This window comes from Malania oleifera, chromosome 1 (assembly GCF_029873635.1).
Source record: "Malania oleifera isolate guangnan ecotype guangnan chromosome 1, ASM2987363v1, whole genome shotgun sequence".
Classification (NCBI taxonomy): domain Eukaryota; kingdom Viridiplantae; phylum Streptophyta; class Magnoliopsida; order Santalales; family Ximeniaceae; genus Malania; species Malania oleifera.
Window position 1 is genome coordinate 3,047,971 of NC_080417.1, and position 9,045 is coordinate 3,057,015.

The following is a 9,045-nucleotide window of genomic DNA, read 5'->3' on the forward strand; positions in this document are numbered from 1 at the left end:
CGGGATTAAGCCACAACTAATTCTCCTTACGAGATGAAAACACCTCAATTCAATTCCCGATTTGAGCCAAATTATGCACACCTTACCAGATGGTGCGAATTTCAACTTTCCTAATAGGGTTTGAGTCAATCTAGGACTCCTTATTGAGCGAGTCTCTCTTCATGATCGAACATGACATCACGGATGACGTATCTAAGTATTATGAATCTAAGTATTACAGCAGAGGAAAAGGAGGACTCACATATGCTCTTCTCTTTTGAGTCCTCACATCACGTGCCTATGAACTATGATAGTAAAACTAGGTAACCCAATTACAAATTTTCTTACTAACCCAATTTCTAATGTTTTATTTCGACTAGCGTACGGGAGGAGGAGTTCCCGTATGCTTCGTTATTCCGCCCGCTGACGTCCCACTGCTTACGCTTTGAGCTCAGCCGGTACGTAACTCTCCACCACTCTTCCATCTATATATAATATATACGCACAATCTTAACTTCCGCTATAACCAGTTCGCAGCTAGTATTACCATCATCACTCTCCGTCTCTAAAAAGACTAATTGAAGAAAGGAAGAATACTAATGGCGAAATCAGCAGAACAAGAGCAGCCGCGAAAGGCCTTTGGATGGGCAGCCAGAGACACATCCGGAGTTCTCTCTCCCTTCAACTTCTCTAGAAGGCAAAATTCTGATCTCCCCTGTTTTTACTTTCTTTCGTTCTTTCTTTCTTTTAGGTAGAATTCGGTCTGGTTTGCATGATCAGAACCATAATACCAACGCTCCATTAGCATCTTAATTACGATTTTAGATTTCTCCCAGTTAATTAAGTTGTTCTTCCATGATCCAATGCCTCTGGATTTTCAATAATCTGCATTCGTAATTTGGTGCAGGACAACAGGGGAGAAGGACATTGCATTCAAGGTGCTGTACTGTGGGATTTGTCACTCTGATCTTCACTCTGCGAGGAATGAATGGGGGGCATCTAAATATCCTCTTGTTCCTGGGTACTCGCACAATATCCCTATTCCTATTTGATTCTGTTTTCAGAGCTCTCTTTTCAATTAAGCACTTCACATAAAATAATTATGCACATACACAAGTTTCAAACTTTCAATCATCAGAATAATTAGTTTGATGCCTCGAATTACTAAATTTTCGAACACCACAGGCACGAGATCGTGGGAATTGTGACAGGGGTAGGAACGCAGGTACAAAAATTCAACGTCGGAGATAAAGTAGGTGTGGGGTGCATGGTTGGAGCATGCCACTCTTGTGATAACTGCAAGAATGATCTTGAGAACTATTGTCCCAAAATGATACTAACCTATGGTAGTATTGATCGCGACGGAACGACCACATACGGTGGCTATTCTGACATTATGGTGGTTGATGAGCACTTCGTAGTTGGGATTCCAGAAAACATGCCTCTTGATGGTGGCGCTCCTCTGTTATTTGCCGGGATCACGGTGTTTAGCCCCTTAAAGTACTATGGTCTCGATTAGCCCGGTATTGTTGGAGTGTCAAGGCTTGAAACAAATCCAGCGGTTCATTTCGTTTTAGATCCAATGGCTACTGCTGTGTTTTTTTATTATTTATGGGGGCATGGATGTAATTGCCGTTTACTATTGTAAATATAATAAAATACAGGAGAGGCTGAAAAGGAGGGCTTCAGTTTCTGTTTTCGCAGCTTGAGACACGGAAGGGGCAGAAGAGGTTTTCTTCCTCTTGTGTTTGCAGCTCCAGAACCGAGAGAGAGATGCCGCTCTGTCTTCTTCCACAGCCAGCCGTGAGTTCTTCCTAGCAGCAGGAGACCTCCCAGCCGAGAGAGCACCTGCAGAACCGAGAGGCTTCAGCAGTCGGGCGGGAGAGTGAGGCCGCACGCGAGAACGAACCGGCAGGAGGAGGTGCGGCGCTGGGTATCTCCAACCTCCAGCGGAGGTTCGCGAGTAGGTAAAGGAGGTAATGCACAGATCTAGTTTCTTGGGAGGAATTTCTTGTAGGGAAATTTAGGAAGGATTATAAGGAGAAATCTAGGGTTCTTCGCAGGAGCGAAGAAGGGATTTCTTGGATTATTCTTGGGCTGATTTCTAAAAGAAATTGGAAAGCCAAGAAGGGGTAAATCTGTGTATGTATATTTATTCCCACCGGATTTAATATAGTATCTCTAGAGGTGAGTTTCTGCCGTGGATGTAGGCCAACTTTTGGGCCGAACGACGTAAATGCATTCTTGTGGATTGTGACTGTGTGATTGACATGTCTATGCTTTGCTGAATATTGATTGGTGAACATATATTTTTCTTAATCAGACTTAGCACACTTACACGCATCAGACTTAGCAGCAGGAGACCTCCCAGCCGAGAGAGCACCTGCAGAACCGAGAGGCTTCAATGAGTGGTATCAGAGCCTGGCTATGTGATGGGGACTGCTAGGTTTGAAATAGAAAAATTCACCGGAAAGAATGACTTTGGTTTGTGGAGGATTAAGATGTGTGCCATCTTGGTACAGCAGGGGCTTGAGGAGGCTCTTCTTGGAGAAAAGAAGGGAGCATCCACTTCACAAGAGGGGAAACAAGATTTTCCCTCCATCGACAAAATGAAGCCCGAAATTCTTCAAAAGGCACATAGTGCCATTTTCTTGTCCTTAGGAGACAAAGTGCTTAGGGAAGTTGCCAATGAGGATACGACAGCTGGAGTGTGGTCAAAACTAGAGAGTTTGTACATGACAAAATCCCTAGCAAATAGACTCCATAAGAAGACTAGACTCTACACCTTTAGAATGACCCCTGGAACATCGATTGATGAACATTTAGATGAATTTAATAAAATTCTTTTGGATCTTGCTAATATTGATATTAGTATAGATGAAGAAGACCAGGCAATTCTTTTATTGAGTTCTCTTGATTCCACAAATGACCATATTAAAGAAACTATGATGTATGGGAGAGAGAGGCTGACTTTAGAAGATGTGCAAGCCGTTTTGCACTCTAGGGAATTGCACACTAAGTTTGAGTCTAAATCAGGGTCAGGGTAAGGGTTAAATGTGAGAGGTAGGTCTGAAAAGATGAACAAGAAAGGAAAAGAAAAGAGATCTAGATCAAAGTCTAAGAGTAAGGCACTAAAATGTTTTGCATGTCACAAGGAAGGACGTTTTAGGAGGGACTGCCCTGAGAGGAAAAATGGTGCAAATGTCACCACCTCTGAATCAAAGGGTAAGGCAGCTGTAGTTTTAGATGGGTATGATAGTACGGAAGTGTTGAATGTCTCGGATAGAGATTCGGGAAAAGAATGGATACTAGACTTAGGATGTACCTTCCACATGTGTCCATTGAAAAACTGGTTTGAGTCATTTACATGCTTAGAAGGAGGTCTTGTTATCCTAGGAAACAATAAGTCATGTAAAATACAGGGTATTGGGATTGTGAGACTTCTAATGCATGATGGGATGGAAAGAGTGTTAAGAGATGTGAGGTACATACCTGAGCTGAAGAGAAATTTGATTTCTCTTGGTAGCTTAGATAAGACAGGGTACACGTTTACGTCTGAAGGAGGTAGCCTAAGAGTTTGTAGAGGTTCACTAGTAGTGATGAAAGGGGTGCTAAAGAATGGGCTGTACACCTTGGTAGGAAATACAGTGATTGGTGAAGCTTCACCTATCAATCACAGGGTAGAAAATCAGGTATCCTTGTGGCATAGGAGGCTAGGACATGTTAGCCAACTGGGCCTAAAGGAGCTGGAGAAATAGGGGCTCCTTAGAGATAGGAAACTTGAGGAATTGTCATTCTGTGAGGAGTGTGTCTTGGGAAAGTCTACTAGGGTTAGTTTTAAGAAGTCCACTCACACCACGAAACAGACTCTTGATTACATACATTCAGACTTGTAGGGGCCTGCTACGGTTAGTTCTCATTGTGGTTCTAGGTATTTTCTATCAATTGTAGATGACTTTTCTAGGAAAGTATGAGTTTATATTCTAAAACATAAAAGTGATACTTTTGAAAAGTTTAAAGAATGGAAAACCTTAGTAGAAAATCAAGTTGGCAGAAAAGTTAAAACACTGAGAACAGACAATGGATTAGAGTACTTGTCGAATGAATTTTCTAAATTTTGTAAAGCTGAGGGCATAACTAGACATAGGACTGTTAGGGATACTCCCCAACATAATGGATTAGCTGAAAGGATGAATATGACTATTTTGGAAAGGGTAAGATGCATGTTAGCCACTTCAGGTCTGTCCAAGACCTTTTGGGCAGAGGCGGTGACCACTGCTGTATACCTTATTAATAGGTGTCCTTCCATAGCCTTACATTATAAAACCCCTCAAGAAATTTGGTCAGGTAAGCCTGCTGATTATCAGGGTTTAAAAGTTTTTGGGTGCATAACCTATGCCCACATTAGAACTAATAAATTAGAGCCTAGGGCTATTAAATGTATTTTTGTGGGATACCCAGAGGGGGTTAAAGGCTATAAGCTCTGGGTTGTTGAACCTGGAAAACAAAAATGTATTATTAGCAGGGATGTAGTTTTTAATGAAACTACAATGGGGGGAAAACCAGAAAATTCATATGAAAGTGTTAGACACTTTGATACCAGTGACCTGCAACTTGAGGTGGAGCAACCCTCCACTTCACATAGCCATTTAGAAACAAATGCTACAGTTTTTGAGGAGCAAAACTCAGAAACGGAAACCTCTGAATTAAGTAAAACTTACCTTCTAGCACGGGATAGGGAGAGGAGGGTCATAAGATCTCCTCAAAGGTATGAGGAAGCTGATATGACAGCGTTTGCTCTTTCTGTTACTGAAACAGAAATTGAGGTGGAGCCTAGGACTTTTAGAGAGGCCATAGATAGTAAAGAGGCTGAAAAATGGATTCTTGCAATGCAAGAAGAAATGGAGTCTCTAAACAAGAATGAGACATGGGTGACAGTACCTAAACCAGAAAAACAAAAACTCATAGGATCCAAGTGGATCTTTAAGAGGAAAGAGGGAATCCCTAGAGTTGAACCACCTAGGTATAAAGCTAGGTTAGTGGCTAAGGGATTTACACAAAGGGAAGGGGTAGACTATAATGAAATATTTTCCCCTGTTGTGAGGCATAGTTCTATTAGAATTTCTATTATCCTTTGTTGCTGTACATGACTTGCATTTGGAACAACTTGATGTTAAAACTGCTTTCTTGCATGGTACTTTGGAAGAAATAATTTATATGCAACCTCCTGAGGGCTTTGATACGGAAGTGAATAAAAATCATGTATGTTTATTAAAGAAATCTTTATATGGGTTGAAACAATCACCTAGACAATGGTATAAACGATTTGATTCTTACATGCTTCAAAATGATTTCTATAGAAGCAATTATGATGGTTGTGTTTATTTTAAACCATGTGATAAATGTCATAAATATTTGTTATTATATGTTGATGACATGTTGGTTACTTGTCAAGACATGGATATGTTAACTCAAGTTAAGTGCATGCTCAAATCTGAATTTGAAATGAAAGACTTAGGACCTGTTAAAAGAATACTTGGTATGGAAATAACTAGAGAAAGGAATAAAAAGCTTCTCTATTTGTCCCAAAAGTCTTATATTTCAAAAGTGTTAAAAAGATTTGGAATGAGTCATGTTAAATCTACTTCTATTCCTATTGCACAGCATGTTAAGTTGTCTAGCAAACAGTCTCCTGAAACTGAAGATGAGTCACTATTTATGAATAGAATACCTTATGCTAGTATGGTTGGTAGTGTAATGTATGCTATGGTATGTTCTAGACCTGATCTATCTTATGCTGTAAGTCAAGTGAGTAGATTTATGAGCAAACCTAGAAAATCACATTGGCATGCTTTGAAACAAATTTTTCAATACTTGTCTGGAACAAAACAGCAAGGATTAATATTTGGTAAAAAGGATATACATTGTAAAATAGGGTTAAAAGGATATGTAGATTCTGACTATGCTGGAAATCTAGATACTAGGAAATCTTTGTCTGGTACGGTCTTTTGTTTTTTAGGTAGTGCTATTAGTTGGAAATCTCACATGCAGTCAGTGGTAGCCTTTTCTACCACGGAGGCTGAATATATTGCCATGACTGAAGCCTTTAAGGAGGCTATATGGATAAAAAGCCTATGCCTAGAGTTAGGAATGTATAGTGGAGCCGTTACAATTTATTGTGACAATCAAAGCACTATTCATTTGGCTAGGAATCATGTTTATCATGATAGGTCCAAACATATAGATGTTAGGCTGCATTTTGTGAGAGATATTATTTCTAGTGGAGAAATAGAAGTAAGAAAAATTCCAATGGAAGATAATCCTTCGGATATGATGACTAAAGCAGTACCTAAATCCAAGTTTGAACATTGTTCAAACTTGGTTAACCTTGGAAGTTTCTAGTGTCTGTTTTTGCAGGAACCGCCATAGGAGATTCTAAAGAGGTGCAAGGGTTACAAGCTTGCCAAGGTGGAGAATTGTTGGAGTGTCAAGGCTTGAAACAAATCCAGCCGTTCATTTCGTTTTAGATCCAATGGCTACTGCTGTGTTTTTTTATTATTTATGGGGGCATGGATGTAATTGCCATTTATTATTGTAAATATAATAAAATACAGGAGAGGCTGAAAAGGAGGGCTTCAGTTTCTGTTTTCGCAGCTTGAGACACAGAAGGGGCAGAAGAGGTTTTCTTCCTCTTGTGTTTGCAGCTCCAGAACCGAGAGAGAGACGCCGCTCCGTCTTCTTCGAAAGCCAGCCGTCAGCTCTTCCAAGCAGCAGGAGACCTCCCAGCCGAGAGAGCACCTGCAGAACCGAGAGGCTTCAGCAGTCAGGCGGGAGAGTGAGGCCGCACGTGAGAAGGAACCGGCAGGAGGAGGTGCGGCGCTGGGTATCTCCAACCTCCAGCGGAGGTTCGCGAGCAGGTAAAGGAGGTAATGCACAGATCTAGTTTCTTGGGAGGAATTTCTTGTAGGGAAATTTAGGAAGGAATATAAGGAGAAATCTAGGGTTCTTCGCAGGAGCGAAGAGGGGATTTCTTGGATTATTCTTGGGATGATTTCTAAAAGAAATTGGAAAGCCAAGAAGGGGTAAATCTGTGTATGTATATTTATTCCCACCGGATTTAATATAGTATCTCTAGAGGTGAGTTTCTGCCGTGGATGTAGGCCAACTTTTGGGCCGAACGACGTAAATGCATTCTTGTGGATTGTGACTGTGTGATTGACATGTTTATGCTTTGCTGAATATTGATTGGTGAACATATATTTTTCTTGATCAGACTTAGCACACTTACACGCATCAAAATAAACGGGTTTATGTTTAGGTGTTTATTGTGGTTGGTTTGGAATTAAATAAAATCTGAAAATAGAATTAGCAATCAGCTGAAATTACACGCAACAGGTACGCATTTTGGTGTGGTTGGTCTTGGTGGTTTAGGGCATGTAGCTATTAAGTTTGCTAAGGCCTTTGGACTTCATGTGACTGTGGTTAGCACTTCGCCCCACAAAAAGGAGGAAGCCATTGAACATCTCGGTGCTGACTCGTTTCTGGTTAGCCGTGACCCCGACCAAATGAATGTAAGTGGCCTTAAACATCAACACGTTAAGTTACATGAGTGCATATAGGAATTATTTATAAATAATTTATTTGTGGTGGATAGTCTGCAATGGGCACATTGGATGGCATCATTGATACGGTATCTGCCGTTCACCCTCTCCTACCCCTTCTTGGCCTATTGAAGTCCAATGGAACCCTTGTCATGGTTGGCGCTCCAGACAGACCGCTAGAGCTTCCGATCTTTCCTTTGCTTTCGGGTAAGTGACAAATTATATATATATATATATATATATAAGATATGTTTTGTTTGGCGTCAACACAAGACGCCATTATAGATCAAATGGAAATCATAATGGAGATAATATGAAAATCTTTTTTATAAGGTTATGATGTTGCTTAAGAAGTCACCCATATTGTGGTGGCTTTTGTTTGTCTTTTGCTATTTTCCTTTTTTCTTGTGCACCATCAGCAGAGCATATAAAAGCTCAAATTATAACCCTATTGATTCGCTAACATGTATGAATTGTGGAATGGCAGGGAGAAAGGTGGTGGGTGGTAGTATGATTGGGGGAATGAAGGAGACGCAAGAGATGATTGATTTCGCAGCAACACACAATATAACAGCAGATATTGAGGTTATTCCAATGAGATACGTTAATACTGCCATGGAACGTCTTGAGAAAGCTGATGTCAAATATCGTTTTGTTATCGACATTGGGAATACAATGACTGCTACCTAATTAACTAAGCACAGTTACCTCGACTTAATTCCTAGAAAATAATGGATTGTGTTCCATGAACTTTTCTTTCTTTCTGTGTCATCTTGCGTTTATAAAAAAATCTTATGTATTATTGGAATGAAATGAACATTGTGGTGTTGCATTTTTGAATGAATAATTTAATAAAGTGATTACAAATTTTGATAACTTCAACATTGAGCAAGTTTAGACTTAAATGTTGTATCTGAAAACACAAAGGCAAAAGGCAGAGGCTTGAGATCTCACCAAAACAAATCAATGATTGACTTATAGCATGAAATTGGTCATGCAGATTCTTGAACACATTGTTTGAATGACAACATGCCTAGTCCTTGGAATCACAATATCATCATTGGAATGACAGTAAAGAAAATAAAAAATATACTGGTTTAATAAATAAATATTTAATTTACACATCATTATCATTTATTTTATTTTATTTTATTTTTTAGTTTTTAATCATATTAGAAGAACTTTTTTATTTTTAAGTTAGTGATTTAGGAGCATGAATTTCAAGCAATGGATTTGCCTGGATTTGAATGAAACTCAATACAACAAAAAGTGAATTTCCCCTTTATTCTCACCCCCCTTTATTTTTTAATTTTTTTATCTCTAAGTAAAATCTTTGATCCAACGGTCTATTTGGAATTTGGAAAATATTAGGACAAGGAAATAGAAATATAGAGAAATGTATATTTTTATGTTTGGTTTTAAGGAAAGTTATAGAAAAAATAAAAAATATACTAAATTCAGAATA

General features: G+C 39.4%; 1 pseudogene; it reads left to right on the plus strand.

Moving 5' to 3' along the window:
• The first annotated feature begins 512 nt into the window (after nucleotides 1–512).
• Nucleotides 513–8,456, plus strand: LOC131153817 (8-hydroxygeraniol dehydrogenase-like; annotated as a pseudogene).
• The last annotated feature ends 589 nt before the right edge of the window (nucleotides 8,457–9,045 follow it).